Source organism: Symphalangus syndactylus, chromosome 16, assembly GCF_028878055.3.
Source record: "Symphalangus syndactylus isolate Jambi chromosome 16, NHGRI_mSymSyn1-v2.1_pri, whole genome shotgun sequence".
In the NCBI taxonomy this organism is placed as follows: Eukaryota; Metazoa; Chordata; class Mammalia; order Primates; family Hylobatidae; genus Symphalangus; species Symphalangus syndactylus.
This window is the reverse complement of record NC_072438.2, coordinates 40,250,987-40,272,177: the sequence shown is the minus strand read 5'-3', so window position 1 is coordinate 40,272,177 and position 21,191 is coordinate 40,250,987.

Below are 21,191 nucleotides of genomic sequence, written 5' to 3'. Positions count from 1 at the left end.
GTTTCCAGCTTCATCCATGTCCCTGCAAAGGACACGAACTCATCCTTATTAATGGCTGCATAGTATTCCATGGTGTATATGTGCCACATTTTCTTAATCCGGTCTATCATTGATGGACATCTGGGTTGGTTGGAATTCTTTGCTATTGTGAATAGTGTTGCAATAAACATACGTGTGCATGTGTCTTTATAGTACCATGATTTATAATCCTTTGGGTATACGACCAGTAATGGGATTGCTGGGTCAAATGGTATTTCTAGTTTTAGATCCTTGGGGAATTGCCACACTGTCTTCCACAATGGGTGAACTAATTTACAGTCACACCAACAGTGTAAAAGAGTTCCTATTTCTCCACATCTTCTCCAGCATCTGTTGTTTCTCAAACTTTTAATGATTGCCATTCTAATTGGCATGAGATGGTATCTCATTGTGGTTTTGATTTGCATTTCTCTGATGACCAGTGATGATGAGCACTTTTTCATGTGTCTGTTGGCTACATAAATGTCTTCTTTTGAGAAGTGTCTATTCATATACTTTGCCCACTTTTTGACGGGGTTGTTTGTTTTTTTCTTGTAAAAAGTTCTTTGTAGATTCTGGATATTAGCCCTTTGTCAGATGAGTAGGTTGCAAAAATTTTCTCCCATTCTGTAGGTTGCCTGTTCACTCTGATGGTAGTTTCTTTTGCTGTGCAGAAGCTATTTAGTTTAATTAGATCCCATTTGTTTATTTTAGCTTTTATTGCCTTTGCTTTTGGTGTTTTAGTCATGAAGTCCTTGCCCAAGCCTATGTCCTGAATGGTATTGCCTAGGTTTTCTTCTAGGGTTTTTATGGTTTTAGGTCTAATATTTAAGTCTTTAATCCATCTTGAATTAATTTTTGTACAAGGTGTAAGGAAAGGATCCAGTTTCAGCTTTCTACATATGGCTAGCCAGTTCTCCCAGCACCATTTATTAAATAGGGAATCCTTTCCCCTTTCTTGTTTTTGTCAGGTTTGTCAAAGATCAGATGGTTGTAGATGTGTGGAGTTATTTCTGAGGGCTCTGTTCTGTTCCATTGGTCTATATATCTGTTTTGGTACCAGAACCACAATGTTTTGGTTACAGTGGCCTTTTAATATAGTTTGAAGCCAGGTAGCATGATGCCTCTAGCTTTGTTATTTTTGCTTAGGATTGTCTTGGAAATGCGGTCTCTTTTTTGGTTCCGTATGAACTTTAAAGTAGTTTTTTCCAATTCTGTGAAAAAAGTCATTGGTAGCTTGATGGGGATGGCACTGAATCTATAAATTACCTTGGGCAGTATGGCCATTTTCACGATATTGATTCTTCCTACCCATGAGCATGGAATGTTCTTCCAATTGTTTGTGTCCTCTTTTATTTCATTGAGCAGTGGTTTGTAGTTCTCCTTGAAGAGGTCCTTCACATCCCTTGTAAGTTGGATTCCTAGTTATTTTATTCTCTTGATAGCAATTGTGAATGGGTGTTCACTCACGATTTGGCTCTCTGTTTGTCTGTTATTTGTATATAGGAATGCTTGTGATTTTTGCCCATTGATTTTGTATCCTGAGACTGCCGAATTTGCTTATAAGCTTAAGGAGATTTTGGGCTGAGACGATGGGGTTTTCTAAATATACAATCATGTCATCTGCAAACAGGGACAATTTGACTTCCTCTTTTCCTGATTGAATACCCTTTATTTCTTTCTCCTGCCTGATTGCCCTGGCCAGAACTTCCAATACTATGTTGAATAGGAGTGGTGAGAGAGGGCATCCCTGTCTTGTGCTGGTTTTCAAGGGGAATGCTTCCAGTTTTTGCCCATTCAGTATGATATTGGCTGTGGGTTTGTCATAAATAGCTCTTATTATTTTGAGATACATTCCATCAACATCTAGTTTATTGAGAGTTTTTAGAATGAAGGGCTGTTGAATTTTGTCAAAGGCCTTTTCTGCATCTATTGAGATAATCATGTGGTTTTTGTCATTGGTTCTGTTTATATGATCGATTACGCTTATTGATTTGCATATGTTGAACCAGCCTTGCATCCCGAGATGAAGCCAACTTGATCGTGGTGGATAAGCTTTTTGATGTGCTGCTGGATTCGGTTTGCCAGTATTTTATTGAGGATTTTCACATCGAAGTTCATCAGGGATATTGGTCTAAAATTCTCTTTTTTTGTTGTGCCTTTGCCAGGCTTTGGTATCAGGATGATGCTGGTCTCATAAAGTGAGTTAGGGAGGATTCTCTCTTTTTCTATTGATTGGAATAGTTTCAGAAGGAATGGTACCAGGACCTCTTTGTACCTCTGGTAGAATTCAGCTGTGAATCCGTCAGCTCCTGGACTTCTTTTGGTTGATAGGCTATTAATTATTGCCACAATTTCAGAGCCTGTTATTGGTCTATTCGGAGATTCAACTTCTTCCTGGTTTAGTCTTGGGAGGGTGTATGTGTCCAGGAATTTATCCATTTCTTCTAGATTTTCTAGTTTATTTGCCTAGAGTTGTTTATAGTATTCTCTGATGGTAGTTTGTATTCCTATGATATCGGTGGTGATACCCCTTTATCATTTTTTATTGTGTCTATTTGATTCTTCTCTCTTTTCTTCTTTATTAGTCTTGCTAGTGGTCTATCAATTTTGTTGATCTTTTCGAAAAACCAGCTCCTGGATTCATTGATTTTTGAAGGGTTTTTGTGTCTCTCTCTCCTTCAGTTCTGCTCTGATCTTAGTTATTTCTTGACTTCTGTTAGCTTTTGAATTTGTTTGCCCTTGCTTCTCTAATTCTTTTAATTGTGATGTTAGGGTGTCAGTTTGAGATCTTTCCTGCTTTCTCTTGTGGACATTTAATGCTATAAATTTTCCTCCACACCCCGCTTTAAATGTGTCCCAGAAATTCCAGTACATTGTGTATTTGTTCTTATTGATTTCAAATAACATCTTTATTTCTGCCTTCATTTCATTATTTACTCAGTAGTCATTCAGGAGCAGGTTGTTCACTTTCCATGTAGTTCTGTGGTTTTGAGTGAGTTTCCTAATCCTGAGTTCTAATTTGATTGGACTGTGGTCTGAGAGTTTGTTGTGATTTCTGTCCTTTTACATTTGCTGAGGAGTGCTTTACTTCCAATTATGTGGTCAATTTTAGAATAAATGAAATGTGGTGCTGAGAAGAATGTATATTCTATTGATTTGGGGTGGAGAGTTCTATAGATGTCTATTAGATCTGTTTGGTGCTGAGCTGAGTTCAAGTCCTGGATATCCTTGTTAACCTTCTGTCTCGTTGATCTGTCTAATATTGACAGTGGAGTGTTAAAATCTCCCATTATTATTGTGTGAGAGTCTACGTCTCTTTTTAGGTTTCTAAGAACTTGCTTTATGAATCTGGGTGCTCCTGTATATATATTTAGGTGCATATATATTTAGGATAGTTAGCTCTTCTTGTTGAATTGATCCCTTTACCATTATGTAATGGCCTTCTTTGTCTCTTTTGACGTTTGTTGGGTTGAAGTCTATTTTATCAGAGGCTAGGATTGCAACCTCTGCTTTTATTTGGTTTCCATTTGCTTGGTAGATCGTCCTCCATCCCTTTATTTTGAGCCTATATGTGTCTCTGCACATGAGATGGGTCTCCTGAACACAGCACACTGATGGGTCTTGACTCTTTATCCAATTTGCCAGTCTGTATCTTTTAATTGGGGCATTTAGCCGATTTATATTTAAGGTTAATATTTTTATGTTTGAATTTGATCCTGTCATTATGATGTTAGCTGGTTATTTTGCTCATTAATTGGTGCAGTTTCTTCATAGCATCAATGGTCTTTACGATTTGGCATGTTTTTGCAGTGGCTGGTACTGGTTGTTTCTTTCCAAGTTTAGTGCTTCCTTCAGGAGCTCTTGTAAGGCAGGCCTGGCGTTGACAAAATCTCTCTTTCATAGCCTTTCCCAGCTCTGTTTATCACGTTTTCTTCCTCACATGTATGTGTGCATATGTGTATGCATGTGTGTATATAAATACTTGAAATTATAAAATAATGAGTTTGAATATAAGTATATTCATCCAATAAATCCTTCAATAGGCCTAAAATGGCTTCACACCTTCTATGCTCATTCATACTAAGAAAAGTTCAAGATTTGTTCATTGTTCTGTTTTTCTTTAGTCTGAGAGTATAGAGTCAAAGTAATCTATCCAAAATGTAATAGGTTATCTTCTTTTCCATTTGAAAATCTCTACCTCTAATGTGGTTTGAAAAGCAGTTGGATTCATTTGTTTTTATTTATATTAGCTTTTTATTTTTCATCTTGTTCATGTAATTGAATATATATATTATTAAAAATTGATTTGGATAGTCAAAATTACACTCAGAGAAGTGTCACTCCTCACCTATCTCTTTCAACTACTTTCTCCCCTCCACCTAACCCCTGTAGATTACTGAAGTTCCAATGTATACCTAAGAAACTTCATCAGAAACCCAAGCCAGAATTGCTCAACTGAGCCCTCTAAAATTCCTGACCCACAAAAACTACAAGAAATAACACGTATGTTATTGTTTTAAACCACCAAGTTTTGGAGTAACTTGTTACATGGCAGTTGATCACCAACATAGATTTAGAATACCATTAAACACTACAAAAAAAACTAGGAATTTTTCAAAAACTGACTAATTCCTGGTTTGGGACAGGGAAGCTACAAATCACGGCAGAAATATCTTGCTTGATGTTGCAAAAGTGAGTAAAATGATGGTGAGTGTGTGTTGATAGGATAGAGAAACCAGCTTGAAGTCCGCTAGCCAAATAGGCACAATTTGAGCATGAAAATATATAAAGATGTTAATGAATTTTATCACATTGCATAAAGTAAGACTCTGTGAGTCTCTATTGAAAATGAACACAGGTGGTCTTCAATTTAGAATGGTTAGACTTAACGATTTTTTGAATTTACAATTGTGCAAAAGTTATATGCATTCAATAGAAACTGTATTTCAAGTACCCATATAACTATTCTGTTTTTTACTTTCAGCAGAGTATTCAATAAATTACATGAGATATTCAACACTTTATTATAAAGTAGTATTTTTTATTTTATTATAAAAATTGTTTTACTTTATTATAAAATAGTCTTTGCATTAGTTGATTTCACCAAACTGTAGGATAATGTGATTGTTTAGAGACTGTTTACATAGGCTAGGCTAATCTGTGATGTTCAGTGGTTATGTGTAATAAATGCATTTTTAACTTTTGATATTTTCAATTTATGAGGGATTTGTTAGAACATAACCCCATTGTAAGTCGAGGAGCATATAGACATACACATGTACAAAATAAATGAATAAATTAGTTAGGAAGAAGGAAAATTCTTTCAATAGGCTATCAATTAATAAATGCAGTAGAAACAATAAAGTTAGAAAATTACCTTTTACAACAAACATATAAAAATTGTTTCCACCAAGAATCATTACTAAAGGCTTAATCAGCAGGAGAGGTCATTTAATGAACAAAATATTTATGTTTTGTCGAAGGATTGTGCCTTGAATTCATTATTAACTACAAAAGAAAAAACAGTGATTGTGAAGTGAATAAAATAAAAAACATTTTAACCTACTGATAAAAATTAGCATCATCAATAATTTGCAAACAAAGATCATACACCTCTGTTCTGATGCCCAGAGAACACAGCAGCTCTTCAGAAGTGTGTCAGCCAAAAATGTTTAATGAGTATGTGCAAAATAATTAGATACTTGTATGCTTTCTTATTTCTTCTTCTTTCTTACTGAAAATATTGTGCATACCTACATATGTATATAATCTTTTTCACCCTTCAATTTTTAACTTACTGTATCTGAAATTAACTTATCAGTAAATAGGGATCTTTCCTTTGTGCAGTTGCATAATATATCTTTCTGATCACAGTAAGCTATATTTTACTCAATTGCCTATGTTTGTCATGTAGGCAGTTTTCAATGGTTTAGAAATTCAATAATGTTGCAATCTATAAACTTGTTCAGATTTATTTTTATTTTTATTTTCTGGAAGTTTATCTTTATAATAAATCTTAATATTTTAGTATTATACTGGAAAATACCTTTTTCTTTTGTCTATTCACTAGGCCATTATTTAGTGAGTTATTTCTATAAATCAAACAATATATACTGACAAAACAAATATATACTGACAAAACAATATATACTGACAAAACAAAGATGAATAAGAAAGATCTCTTTTCATGAAGCAGCTCTCAGTCTAATGGAGGAGCCAGATCCACAAGCAGAAAACTAGAATGGATAATAGGGAGATTTCCTTAACTAAAATGTAAGATGATATATTTTTTTAAAAAATTAGGATAGACGGTGCAAAATAGAATACACAAACTTTAAGGTATGTGGTAAGCTATTCTTCTTTGCTTATTAGGAGTATATTGTTCAAAACGTTTTGAGAAGCACTACAAAATGAGGGTAACAATTGTTTTATTCAGGGAGCTGAGATAATCAGTTTTGAATTTTTTATAAAAATTTTGATTGAACAAGTATAATAAAGAAGCTATGCCAATCAGTAAGATCAAATAGGACCTTTGCCATATTCTGCGAAATAGGTAATGAAGACTTAAATTACAGCAGTGAGTATAAAAATGAAAAGAGGGGTATAGGTTTGAGAAAAAATTTAAGAGATACAAGACATAAAGCTTGGTAATTAATTAGATGTGTTGGATATAGAAGATGGTAAAGTCAAAGGTGCAATTCTAGATTTCCATATTGGGTGACTGGCTGAATAACAATGCTGAACATTGGCATGGAAATTACCAGAAGGTATTAGATTTAATGGATAATATATAAATTGATTGGGGCTTACTGAATTTGAGGCATTGGTATGTTAATTCTGCTGGAGAGGCCTAGAATCCTTTAGGATTTGAGAGGCTCAAGCAAGTTTATAGAGTAAATTAAAATAAAGAGACTTTTGGGAATTCAAAGAGACTGCAAATGAATGATGCTTCAAGGTCTAGAGATAACAGAGAATAAGGATCAAGAGTGCAGGGGAAATGATTGTCTTTGAGGAGGAGAAAGAAGAGATAACTCATTCTTAGAATCTGGAAGCAAAACCAAATTCTGACTTTATCTCTTGTAAAATTGCAGAGTATTGTGCTCTAGCCATATTTTATAGATGAGGAATCTCAAAGATAACCCAAGAGTTATACTAATAATAATTAGCTAACACAGGAATCAAATCTAGGTATGCTAAAGTTTTCTCATTTCTCTTTTTATTACGACATACTGGCTATCTAAGAAGACATGGCCTGGGGAAAATTTTTAGTTATTTCCCTGCTAAGATTTATGTTAAACTATTGCAATAGCAGAAATTAATGGCTTCGGTCACTCGCCACTTACTGACCTCAATATATATCATTTTATCATTGTTTTAGATAAAAATAATTGTATGTGACTATAAAAATTGGGCTTCATCTATATTTATGCCCAGAAAAGAGTGTTTCTGGGTTTCCCAAGGCAGGGGTTTAGCCACTTCAAAAGAAGCTCAAGAACTGAGCTCTGGATATTCCAATGCTAAAAGCTGGTGAGATTGGGAAAAACTACAAGCAGTCAAGAAATAGAAAGAAAATAAAAGATTTGTGTGTGTGTGTGTGTGTGTGTGTGTAAGCAAATACAGTATCACAAAGGGTAGAAGAGATAATCTGCATCAGCTGTATTGCCATGTCAAGTTAAATGAGAGGCGTAAATTGACCTTGACTTATTAAGGTTGTGGCCATTGTTAATCCTGGTAAGAGCAGTGTGGAGTGCTGGAGACCAACCTGAATGGAATTAGTTTAAGGCAGCAGAGGATATGAATACCTCAAGTTTACACGTTGATTTCTTTTGTTGTTATTGTTTGTTTGTTAGAGAATTATTGCTATAAGTGAGAGCAGATAAAATGTGGGTGGTAACTGAAAAAGGATATGAGCTCAGGAAAAGGATTTATTACATTTTTAAGATAGAAAAATATTAGTATGATTATGTGCAGTGGAGTGGATCAGACAGTAAGAGAGAGTGCAAGTGTTACTGAAGTAATGGGCTGGATTCAGGTGAGAGGATTTGAGATATAATGCGTAAACAGATGAGTTTGTCTTAGACAAAAGTACAAAGCATAAATCTATATTAATAAAGTGGCACATGGGAACAAATCAAAAGAGTGGTTGTTGGTGAATATTTTTTCCTCCTAGTCATTTATATTTTCTTAGTAAAATAAAAATGTCATTTTCTATCCATGAGAATAGAGAATAAAGTTGTGGAGGTTTAGCCAAGAAAACTGGAAATTTAATATCCATGAGCTTGGGTAAGTGAATGAATAAACAAAATGTAGTATGAATATCGGAAAGCATTAAGGGTCTAATTGATATGAGTGTTAGTAACTCATATCTACCAGTGAGATCAGTTGGTATGGTTGCATGCGTAGATGCCAACCCAGCAGATCTTTAGAAGGGTTGGGTATTTTCCATTAGTATCTGAGGAATGGAAATCAAGCAAAACTATTGAGATTATAAAATAAGGAGAGATTACATTGCTGAAGCACAGAATTTAAGTTGGATAGCAAGTGAAGTGAGAGCAAGAAGTGGATGAGAGGCCATGAAGAGGAAAAATAATTATTGATCTAAAATTCTTAGAAGGATAAAGAAATTATTAGTGTCTGGGTAGAGTTATGTGGATGAAAGAGGTAGAATGGAGTTGAATGCTTGAATTTGGGATTATGGAGGGTCTAAAGTTATTGGTAATGATATGTTTTAGAGTTTTGGCTTGGAAAGTGAGATGTTGAGGTAGGATAGGAGATAAGATAAATAGAAAAGAAGTGAAGAAACTGAAAGTCCAGATACTCAAAGACTGACCTATGAGAATACTGGCCTTGCCAAAAATATGGCAAGAACAAATGAGAGAGACAGTGGACCAGCAAATGTCTTCAAGAAGAAATTGAGAGTGACCTGGAGATTGGCAAATCACTGAAATGAGGAGCCATATGTATGATATATTCCTGAAACTCTGAGACAATACTGCCTGCTCTTTGGAGGAAAAGGGAAAAATGGTCCGAAAATGGGCATGAACTTCAAGAAAAACACCTAGCCTCTCTTTAAGGTGAATCACGGAAAAGAATATCACCATGAGCATTTTGGAGATTTCATATGAAGCCAAGTCCTGTGGAAGAAAGCTGTATTACAGCAAGAAGGCAAAAATAATCTTTAGGGAAATAATAGAGCTTCAGGAGATTTTGCTGATAACGGCATGTTCCAGATGGAAAAACTCAGGAGTTGTTCAGGGGTAGATAAAAGAGTTCAAAGGGGGTTTGTACACAGCTGTGTAAGAGAATAAAATACAAGAATTGAAAATAACCTAGCAATCCCAGGGTTCAGATGGTGACTGACTTGAACAGGAATCAGGGCATAATGAAGTTGGCCTTCATGATGTCTAGGCAAGGACTGATGGGGAACCTGGGGGCCGCCGTGTGGGGGCAGGGAGAAATCTCCACTTGGCAATGGGGGGAGGAGGCTTGAGCAGCAGCCAACGTAGACAGAACTCTCTCTGAGCTGCTGACTGTGACACTGCTGATTTGAATTTGAGTTCAGTTTTCAGAAGATATTGCCAGGTGTTTTTTTTTTCCTTCTGATTTTGTCAAATTATCTTCCTATGATTTATAGTATTCTCTTAAATATCCAAAATATTTGTTGACTTTCTTGCTTTTTTATTTTCAATTTTTTTAAAAATTCTGTCTATATTGTCTTCATATATTACTGAAAGTATTCATAGAAAAGGCTCTTATATTTCCAGTGACAAAAACACCACTTTAAAAGGTAGAAGTAAAATAGAGTGACTGTTTTGCATGGTGGTGACATTTTACATGAAATAGATAGGTAACGTTTTGTAATTTCAAATGCACTGTCATTGTAAATTGCAAGGTTCTTATTTAAGTCTCACAGAAAACTCTCTTAAGAAGATAACATTAACATTTATCTCCATTTTACAAATGAGAAAATAGATTCAAAGGAGCTAATTATTTTGCCCAACATGACAACACTAATACACATTAGACTGAGGATTCTACATAAGTTTTCTTTCCTAGTTAATTATGAATTATCTTACTCTCCTGAATTTTACAAGGGGCAGTCTAAAGGCTTTGATAAAGAAAGCTGATGATGTCACAGATTTGGGTCACCATTAACAACCCTGAGAGTGTCAGGGAATGTGCCGCATTTTTTGCTCGCACAGAAGAAACTTAGAATGTACTATGATTGTAGCTGTGAGTTGACTTCCAAGAAGTATTGTATAATATCACTGTAATTATCTGCCTTCTCATTTTACTTGTGGTGTTCTCACTGCCTGAGATGTTTTCAACAGTTAAAATCTTGCTTGAATGTTTATCATAAATTCTTCTTCCGCAACAAAATATGTCTGAATCCATAAATAGACTATAACCTTTTTTTAATCCCCTAAGAGTTATGTTTATACATTTACTCTGTCACTTCATACGTATCCTATACAATAGCAAGTAATCATGTAAGCATTCACCTATTAAGTGTAGATAAGTGTAACTAGTGTAGATTAAAACGTTTAAAAATGGGATAAGGTACGTATGATTTTAAGATCCACTATGATTTTAGGAATAAATGGAAGGCGCGCAAAAGTGTTTTCTACAAAATCCTATTTACATATAATTTATATGCTATTGTTAGTGTGAAGAACACATGGCAGAGCATCATGGTGAGAAATCTGTGTGCTAGCATGGGACCTGTGTTGGAACCCAGAGCTTCACTACTTACTTACTTTATGATCTTGGGCAAGGGCAAGCTTTTTAACTTATCTCTGTCACAAAGTCCCTATCTATAAAATGGGGACATTTAACAATCCTGCTTCATAGAGTTGTTCATTGTTCAACACGTCTTTATTGTGGGTCAAGTACTGGTCTCGAGGCAGATTAAATGAATTGATACTGATACAGATTAAATGAACTGATACTAAGTGATTAAATGTATATCACTTAGAAAAGCACATGCTATCTAGTGAATCCTCCATAAATGTTAGATTTATTTTTCTGTTAATTTGTTGAGAGAAATTCCTTGAATATAGGTGACAGCAAAACATAGGCATTGAAATTCAAATTGATTATAATTTAAAATCATATCAAACAGAACTGTAAACTCTCTAAAGCAGTGTGTCAAATGACTCTTATATTCTCCAATGGTCTTTTAAGAACAGAATAGATCTAGTCTCTATGAAAACCCCGACAAAATTATACCTGCTTTGCCCAATATCTTTACCTATGTCAGAAACCAATTAGGAATTATATAAAACATGCAGGACTTGTAATCCAACTTAAAAATATACTGGATTAAGAAAATGTGGCACATATACACCATGGAATACTATGCAGCCATAAAAAATGATGAGTTCGTGTCCTTTGTAGGGACATGGATGAAACTGGAAAACATCATTCTCAGTAAACTATCGCAAGGACAAAAAACCAAACACCGCATGTTCTCACTCATAGGTGGGAATTGAACAATGAGAACTCATGGACACAGGAAGGGGAACATCATGCTCCAGGGACTGTTGTGGGGTGGGGGGAGGGGGGAGGGACAGCATTAGGAGATACACCTAATGCTAAATGACGAATTAATGGGTGCAGGAAATCAACATGGCACATGGATACATATGTAACAAACCTGCACATTGTGCACATGTACCCTAAAACCCTAAAGTATAATAAAAAAAAAAATATATATATATATATTAATGCATAAACCAGGATTCATATGAAGTAATTAAATATTAAAGAAAATCAAAATCCTTTCTGACAGTGTCTGACTTTTATGCTTATCTATTGCTAAAATACATCTTGCCTATCAACCAAAACTTTAATCACTTTCTCATTTCAGATATTGAAAGTGAGATTCCATTAAATCAAGTAAAGGTCATCCTTCTTTGAACTATAGATTATTCACCTGCACTCTTTAAACAGGCATGGACTGGAGAGCAAACTCAATAGAAGTCCCTTTCTCCCCACTCTTCAAAGTAATAAGTAAGCAGTCAAACGGATTAAGGATGATTATGTTCAGCTCTCAAGAACTGGGTTCCAAACCAGTTATAAAATGCAATTCCAGCACTGAAGAGTAGGGACTGCATGTTGAAAAAGAAAGGACATATTCGGCAGCTCTGGGTTTCTTTTGAAGTACTTATGAAATACATTCAGGTTAAAGCAGCAACAGAAGCTGCACAAGATAAATAGGACTGGGTAATTCATCTCAAAATTTTCCAAGGGAAGCAAATTGTTGGTGGATAGAAACGTAAAGTTCCAAAGCAGATGTGTAGCATTTCTTTGCTCTGAAGTCCCCATTTGTTTCACTAAGTAGTTTAGGAACTCTCTAGAAAAAATTTATCCCTAAGGGAAATGTGGGTCTTTTAAAGCATGTATGTTTCTTTTAAAAGAGAATTATTTCAATTTTCAGAAGGGATCAAAGAAGGTTTCTTTTCATGCCTAATTGCTGATAGTAATGCTTCTTACATGGGAACCATCAGATATTTCACAGACATGCTTAAGTAGTCATTAATTATTTACACATAAATGCCAGAAAAATTAATTTAGCAAAGAGATATTTTCATTTACAAAGCATCTGACAGAGAAATATGTCCATTAAGAGACTAGCCTCCCCACAGTGTATTTAAATCCCGCTTTGCAACTAGAACATTTGACCAAGTCTTCCTAAGACCTTTGAACCCAACTGTTTCCCTTCACAGAGTATTCAGTGTATTATTTTCTGCTTCTCATATAGCAGCCCTTTAAAATACACTTCCTTGTTTTGTTTTTGTTTTTTTTATTTTTTTATCAGGGTTGACAAATTTATTGTTTCCAGAATTAATAACTCAGCTGCCTTGTTTAATAAAGTGCAAGTATTTCTGATTTCCAACCATTACCATTCCTTGGTAAGTATAAAATGGCACGGTGGCCTTCTTTCCTTGAATTCTTATTGAAGGTGCACCAGATCTACTCCCGCAACCCTCTTTCCTGGTAGGATATCAAGATTGCTTCATCCATACTGAACAGGTCCTGGGGTGAAGAATTCCTGCTGGATTTAGTCCTCTAGCATTTGCATATACCAGATGTCAGGAAGGAACATAGAAGTTGGGTGGGGTGTTTATTCAGAAGTTGGTGATGTGAAAGTAAATAAAACAGACACCGGATCAAGAATTTTGCAGGGACGGTATGTTGGGGACCTCAGAAGAAGAGACTAAGAAAACAGCAGGGTGTCTAAACCGAAGATTCATTTGTACATATTTTCATTGTTAATTATGCATAACTTCAGAAAAATTTTAAAATCCCTAAATATCGGTATGTAAAACAGTTCCAGTATGATAATTCTTTTTTAAAAAATTCTTATCTGACAAGATTGGACTTACAACTCATTTTATATGTCATATTTAGTTAGTAAATTTTATTTACAGTCAAAGCTGTGCTCACCCTATTGCTCTTATAAAATGGTCGTGAGTTCACAGCGAATGAATGGGCCATTATTATTGGGTAATTTAGTTTCATTTTAAGATATGAAATTTGCCCTGGTGTTGAAGAAGTAGGTAGATGGGAGCAGGATTGTATGTGAAATGTCTGCATTGTAAAATGACTCTGTGTGTAACTAATAGTGAGCTAGAACAACAGAGAAATAGAGCATTTTTTCATTTCACAGGGATCGGTAATTTTAACCATGAGAAAAAAAATTAGTGAAAAAAAAAGCTAAGTCATTTTTTAAAGTCCATTAGAATATAGTCGACTTGGCTGTTTTATTATTTACTAGGTTTATATAAACTTTTATGCATAACTCTATTGCTATTATAATGTAAATTAAGTACTTTGCCCTGGTTATTATAGTTGAACTATAAAATTGCATAGAATAGCTGTACAGTTGTATTATGAAATAATAAAGTAATATTATTTTTTAAAAAACTATTTTTGTGGCTAGTAAATTATCTCTTCAGAGAATAACTGAACAGTTTTCACTTTCCTGATTGCAATTAAAAATGGAAGAAGCTCCTAGCAGTCTTTAAGATTTTATAAATATTTAAGGTAGAGAATGTAAATGTTTATTGTATGTATTATTTTCTGGCTGTAGAGTCACAATTCTTCAGCATCTACACTGCATAAGCAACGTGCAAAGAGTTAGTAAACAGACTTATATAGAGAAAAATCTTTAACACACCATGAGGCCAGAGAAATTTACAGTGCTTAGAATTCCCTGATGAATTCTTACATTTTATTCTTAATCACTTTTAGCAGGTAAGAGGAACAGCATTTTGTAAGCCAAGTAGGAACGCATATCTTTTTTAATAAAGTGTGTCCATTACTCTCATTTTATATATCAAAAGCAATGTATTAACAAGTTACTTCAGCATGCAGGAAATGGAATTCATTGCTGGTAAAATGAAGTCTGGAGAATATCCATGTTTCACAATTCAATCACTTACCTTGAAAATGAAGACTGTGAACAGAGTCACTTATTGCACTGTGAGTGAAAAGAAAGAAGTGGCTCATTTCATTTTGCTTACTTCCACCACTGACACAGCATCAAAATTGCTCTCCTTTTTAGAGTCTTTTGCCTCACTCCTTTTTTTTCACTGAGTTAATAACATGCCCAATTTCTTGGAGTCTAAATAGGCTACAAAGTATATAAATACAAAAAAAAACTATCATTATAAACCTTTAACTACTTGGTAGGATGGAAGGTATACCAACACAGAAAAATACTGTTTTATGTTATATTCTTAAATATACAGTCAGATAGACCTGAAAATGCACTCATATAACTGTTTGGGTTTTTTTTTCCCATAGAAACGGGTGTAGAATATTCCACACAATGTAATTTCCTAATAGAAAAGGACAATCCCAATCGCAAAAGGAACATAAAATAATGATTTCTAAAATGAAGAATGTGAATCTTTTGAGAATACACAGTAGGGATATGTGTGATCATGAAGCAATACTTCAAGCTGATGTGATCATTTAAACAGTTTAACACCCAATTCCACTTCCTAAATTATATGGCCTCTTCAGTTGAAAATGATTTTAAGCTAAATTATAGCGATAGTTGACTTAATCTGAAATGTCACTTTGTATGACTGCATAGATTAAAAAGAAAACTCACATAGCTGGTTCTCAGAATTCATTAAATTTTATGAGGATGGTAGAACAGAGAAATAAATAAGTTAAAATTAGTACAAGCCACAGATGAGCAAATATTCCTGCCAAATTATTATATATTATATATTTACCCAATTATATAGAGAATCCATCTAAATTGACTTCTTACTTACCATTTGCCTCATAGTTCTAATATGTTTTTACTGTAAAGAATTTTCATTGAAATTGCTGAATATTTTATAGATTCTTGGGCCTCACACTTGGAGATTCTGAGTTAGTGAGTTTGCTGGGATATCTAGGAATTGGCTTGTTAAACTAGTGCCTCGTGTTTGTGGCTAAAGTAGAATATACTTTTATAACATTAATAATTAGTGTATTAGCAAATACTGGTCCTATAATAGGTACTCAAATCATTATATAATTAACCTGAAATATGCCTAAATGTGTACTCTTATTGCCTGCAAGCTTCATTATTTGAGTCTCCTTAATCGTCTCCTTCATCGCTTAATGCATCTTGAGCAATTAAGCATCTGACAGATTCTGTCATTCCTTTGCCTAAATATTCATTACTTCTTAAAAGAATAGAGAATAAAATACAAACATTTTTGTCTTTCTTTTTCTGGATGCAGTGGAGCTTATCCTTATTTTCTACGCATGTACTTTGTATTTTCCCAACATGTACTTTTCGCACAAATCAATTTAGGCAACTTCTGCACCTTGTATGTCAGTCCAGTTTTTTAGTATGTCAGAGCCTCTCTCTACATTATCTCCCATTTCTGTCTTTTGAAATTATGTCCCATGCACCGAGTCCCAACCCAAATACCACTTTTTCTAGGATTTAAACACACTCATTGACTCCACCATTGAAGAAATTGTCCCATTTTATACAATGTTGAAGATTTTCATGCAATATCTAACAGCCTCTGTTGGCCGGGCATGGTGGGTCACACCTGTAATCCTAGCACTTCAAGAGGCTGAGGTGGGAGGCTTGAGCTCAGGAGTTCAAGACCAGCCTGGGCAGCATAGTCATCGCTACTTAAAAAAAAAAAAAAAAAAAAAAGCCAAGTGTGATGGCTCGCAGCTGTAGTTCCTGCTACTCAAAAGCCTGGGTGGGAGGATTACTTGAGCCTGGGAGCCTCGGAGGTAGAGGTTACCTTGAGCCGTGATTGTGCCACTGCACTCCAGCCTGGATGACAGTGATACCTTGTCTCTAACAAATGAATGAATGAATTAATAGCCACTAGTGTTGTTATATCCAATATGGTTGTCAATAGACATATACAGCTACTTAAATTGAAATTCTTTAAAATTAAATAACACCAAAAATTCAGTGTCTCAGTCATACTATCCATATTTCAATTGGACTGCAGGGATATAAAATACTTCTACCATTGCAGAAAGTTCTGTTGGTCAGAACTTAATTAAATACACAGAGTATTTAATTAAATAAAAGTTCATTCTAAGTGTATTTAATATATGCTTACTGGGTCCCAAATCTGTATTAGAAGTACCTGTAGTAGTATCATGTTAGTGTCTGTATCATATCCACTAATCTTGTAGAAAGGAGGCTAGCTGGACTGATGACACAAAGATACATGAAAAAATAATAATCTCAGTATAGCCTTGCCCATTAAAATATTTAAAACACGGTTATACAATCATTCTGTTTCATCTGTACAATAACCCTGTCACCTAGTAGAGACATAGAGTATTTCTATTAACAGATGAGGAAAGCTAGACTCAAGGAGTTTGTGTCCTAAACAATATCACTAGATTAATATGTTTGAAGTACCTATTAGGGCAAAATTAGAACAAAACCTATGATGCGAGTTTTTCTTTTATATAAATGAAAAAATGAATCACATTTTATTGAAAAGTTTATACTGATGGCTTAAGCTAGAACTTTATTATTTTAAAAATGTAAATATTTTGACTTTTTTAATGTAGAAAAATAATGCAGATTAAAAACCTGTGAATAAAGTACTAGAGCTATTGGAAGTCAAGTAAATTTATGGACTATCTTTTAGAGAGATAAGGGTGAAGGAACCAAGTAATGTCAGTCAGGAAATGTAGATAGATGTTAGCTACTTTTATTCCTTCATTTCTTCAGAGCAATCACATGCTTAAAGACTGGGAATGCACAAATGCTTGGATTGTCTGATGAAAGTACGAATCCTTTCAGATAGAACATGTGATATCCTACTGTCTTCCCTTTGTCCCCAAGACAATTATAATTAAATTAATCTTGCTGCCAAAACAAATGTAGCAAAATGGGTCAAAATCTTCATAAACCTTTAACAATCTGACAATAAATTAACAAATTGATTAATGTCTCTGTAGTGGTTGTAACATCTGGGACTAAAGGAGAGAAGATGAGATGAGAGCAGCAAAACATGTTGTTCCTTAATTGCTCTGTGGACTTTTTCTATAGTGGATAGTCATCCCCATCCAATTTAAGTAAATCATTGAGCATATGGTTTGTACTAAATTTAGAGCATCTGTGGTACTCACTGCTACACATATTTGCCACGCAGGTGTCTGATTTTGGACTTGTCATATGGACAGATGGGATTTTTCTGTTTGTCTTTTTTATTGATAGTGGAGTAAGGGAGTTCAATCTAGCTACTATTGAGACAGCTCTGCTCACATTGATACATTTTCTCCATTACAAAGTAAGAATTAGTGCTCCTACTCTCTTTTCTTATTTAAATTATGTTATTAAATTTATGCTAATAAAAATGTTTCAGCTGGATTGATTGACTTTTTAGGACATAAGATATAATTTTATATTATATTCTTCTCTTAGAGATACTTTGATGCATTCATTTACACTAATCCTTAATGTAAATAGATAATATCAATTGCTTACTATAAGCCAGACACTTCTTGACAAGGTAAGAAGTATTATAACATTTAAACATATTAGCATCACTATAGTGCAGATATAATTTATATCCCCATTTTAGAGACAGGAGTATTGAGGCACAAGAAATGTGGCAAAGCTAACACAATAATTTAGAATTGGAAGTGGGACTTGAACCCAGGCTGTTCGGCTCCAGAACTCATTCTTCTACATACACTCTACTGCTTCTCTTGTTGGCAAAATTGGTTAATGGATTTACTGTTTTCCACTATCCTTTTAAAATCCTTCATCAATACCCTTATCAACATCAACTGAGAATCATTTCCTTCTTGATAAACTAATATGTATTATATCTAATATGTTGTTTTCTGTTATGATGATCGTTGTGACAGGCAAGGTATAGTGAAGGTTAATAGACATAACGTGAAATATTGGAATGGAGAGCAGATTCTCATCTTTGTGAATATCTTCTTGTGTTAGTCAGTGGGAGCTGTTATAACAAAATCACCATAGACTATGTAGCTTAAACAACAGACATGCATTTCTCACAGTTCTAGATGCTGGGAAGTCCCAGATCAATGTGCTGGCCAATTCACTTCCTGGTGAGGATCATCTTCCTGGTCTGTAGACCTGTGGAAGAAAGAGAGGGAGCTTTAGTTGCTTTCTCTTCTTATAGGAACACTAATCCCATCATGGAAAAATCTACCCTCATAATCTCATCTAAACCTAATTACCTCCAAAGGCTCCACCTTCTAATACCATCCCATTGGGAGTTAGAGTTTTAACATATGAATTTTGGCAGGAACACAAATATTCAGTTCACAGCACTCATAAACATGAAATATCTGATGAGATTGAAAGAAAGAGGCAAAGAATGCGTAATGTTAATAAATTCATGTTTATCTCGTAGGCATACTCCACAGTCCACAGCCAGTGCTGTCATTAGTAACTACAGTTGTTTTGACTGCTTGCCCCTTGCTGTCGTAGTAGATTTTACCTCATTTCATTTACTTGAATCAGTAGATTTTGATACAAAATAAAAAGTGAGTGTATCTCAGTGGTGGATCCAAGGTTGTATGCTCATGACCTGGCTCAAGGGCAGTTGGAAGGGCAAGAAATATTTTTGGGTAAAAGTAAGCTTGACCTCTTAACAGTGCGTATTCCCCAAATGTCAGAAAGGGAACCAGAGGCTGTGGCATTCAACCATGGAAGTTGATTCAAGCTGACCCTAACACTGTGTCTTCAATCTTCAATAACTCATTTTGCCATCTCTTGCTTCTGGTAATAGGACAGATGAAAAGACCAGAGAACCCTGAGAACCTCAGCCCATTACCTTATCTCTTACACTGCAGTGCTATGCTGGATTTGTGATGATAAATACAGCATTCAGGAAGTCCACAGAAGTAATGCTACAAAAGCATGGCTGCCAGAGAAAGTAAACATTGGCAGATAAGTATTTAGATGAAATTAAAATGTTTCTCCTATCCACGACGCAAGGGAATTCAAGGTAATAAACCTACCACCAGTTGACTAATTTGCAATTGTGGAAGCTCTGTGTTGACTCTGCCATTATGCAGTATATTTAGAAGTTTCCTAGTCAGCTTTGGTAAAGAAAAGTCCATGCATCATCTGGACACTTTTTTCTTGATTTCGTTGATTAAATATTTAAGCTGAAAGATAATAAAAAAAAATGACTGAAACCCACAGAACACATCAAGTTGTCTTCATGATTAATTGTAACTTACTCCACAATATTAGTCTCTGAATGCACTTTTAAATGGACATAATTTCACTCATACCAAGGGTTAATTCTTGTGAGGTGCATCCATAAAGCTTATATTAGCTTCCCAGGTCTGCTGTAGCAGAATACCACAGACTGAGTGGCTTAAACAAGAGAAATCTATTGTCTTACAGTTCTGGAGGCTAGAAGATCAAGATCAAGGTGTCAGCAGGGTTGTTTCTTTCTAAGGGCTGTAAAGCAGTGAGGAAGAATCTGTTCCATACCTCTCTTTTTCATTTCTGGTGGTGTGTTAACAGTCTTTGATGTTCCCTGGCTTGTACATATGTCTCCCCAAACTCTGCCTTCATCCTTCATCTTCACATAATATTCTCTCTCTCTCTCTCTGTATGTGTGTGTGTGTGTATATGTGTGTGTGTGCATGTGTGTGTGTGTGTGTGTATCTGTCTCTGTGTCAAAATTTGCCCTTTATATAAGGAAAGCAGTCATTGGATTAGGACCCATCCCAGTGATTTAATCTTAACTGTCATTTGCAAAGACTTTATTTTCAAATATGGTCACATTCATGGCTGCTGAAGGTAGAACTTCATTGCCCATTTTTTGGGGGGAAACGATTCAACCCCTAACATTGTTCTTCCCTCAAACTCCTTACTAGAAGTTTCCTAATATTGTCTTTTCATGTCCCTGACTCTTTAGCCATATTAGTCACTGCCCAAGCATCTGTGTATTTCCTTACCTCATGCTGTTTCTCATTCCAAGCAGTGGGGACAACTCAATGTACTACCTTAAGTTCTGTCCACTTGGGATATTTATTTTCCCCACTTAGGGGAGATATAATATTTTACATAGAATTCTGCCTAGCTAAAGTAAAAGTACATGGTATTGTAGCATCTGTTAGGCTTTATTTTTTCTAATCTTACTCAACTGGTCAGAGGGAGTTCTGCATAAAGCTGCAGATATAGAATAAGAGAAAGGAAGCAGAATGGGAGCTGTAGACAACAGTGATGATGAGCCATCTGCTCAGGATATTCACCTGTGTCTTCAGTAATTGCTTGGGATCATCTTATATATAAATTTCCACTTAGTAGGGAAAATGCATTAAACTGTATGGGTTCGTGGAACTGATAGCACTCAGTTTAAGATGGACACCATATGTCATACATGTGTTTATTATGGATTGTCAAGTTTTATTATCAAGATGATTTCACTAGTAAGAATTGAAGAAAAAGCAAAATACTGAAAAACTTCATGTTATTCTACTGGAAGTTGCTACAGTTTTCACTTCCATACAGATGCTTCTGATTATGTTATTGCCTGGGTTAAAAAGGCTAAGTGATAGGATTGCTTGCACCACCGCGAGTATAAGCAAAAGCCTTCTTTTCACTATATCCTTCTTAAAATTCACGGAGTTTTGCTCACCTGGAGAATGAATTAAAACAACATGCCTTA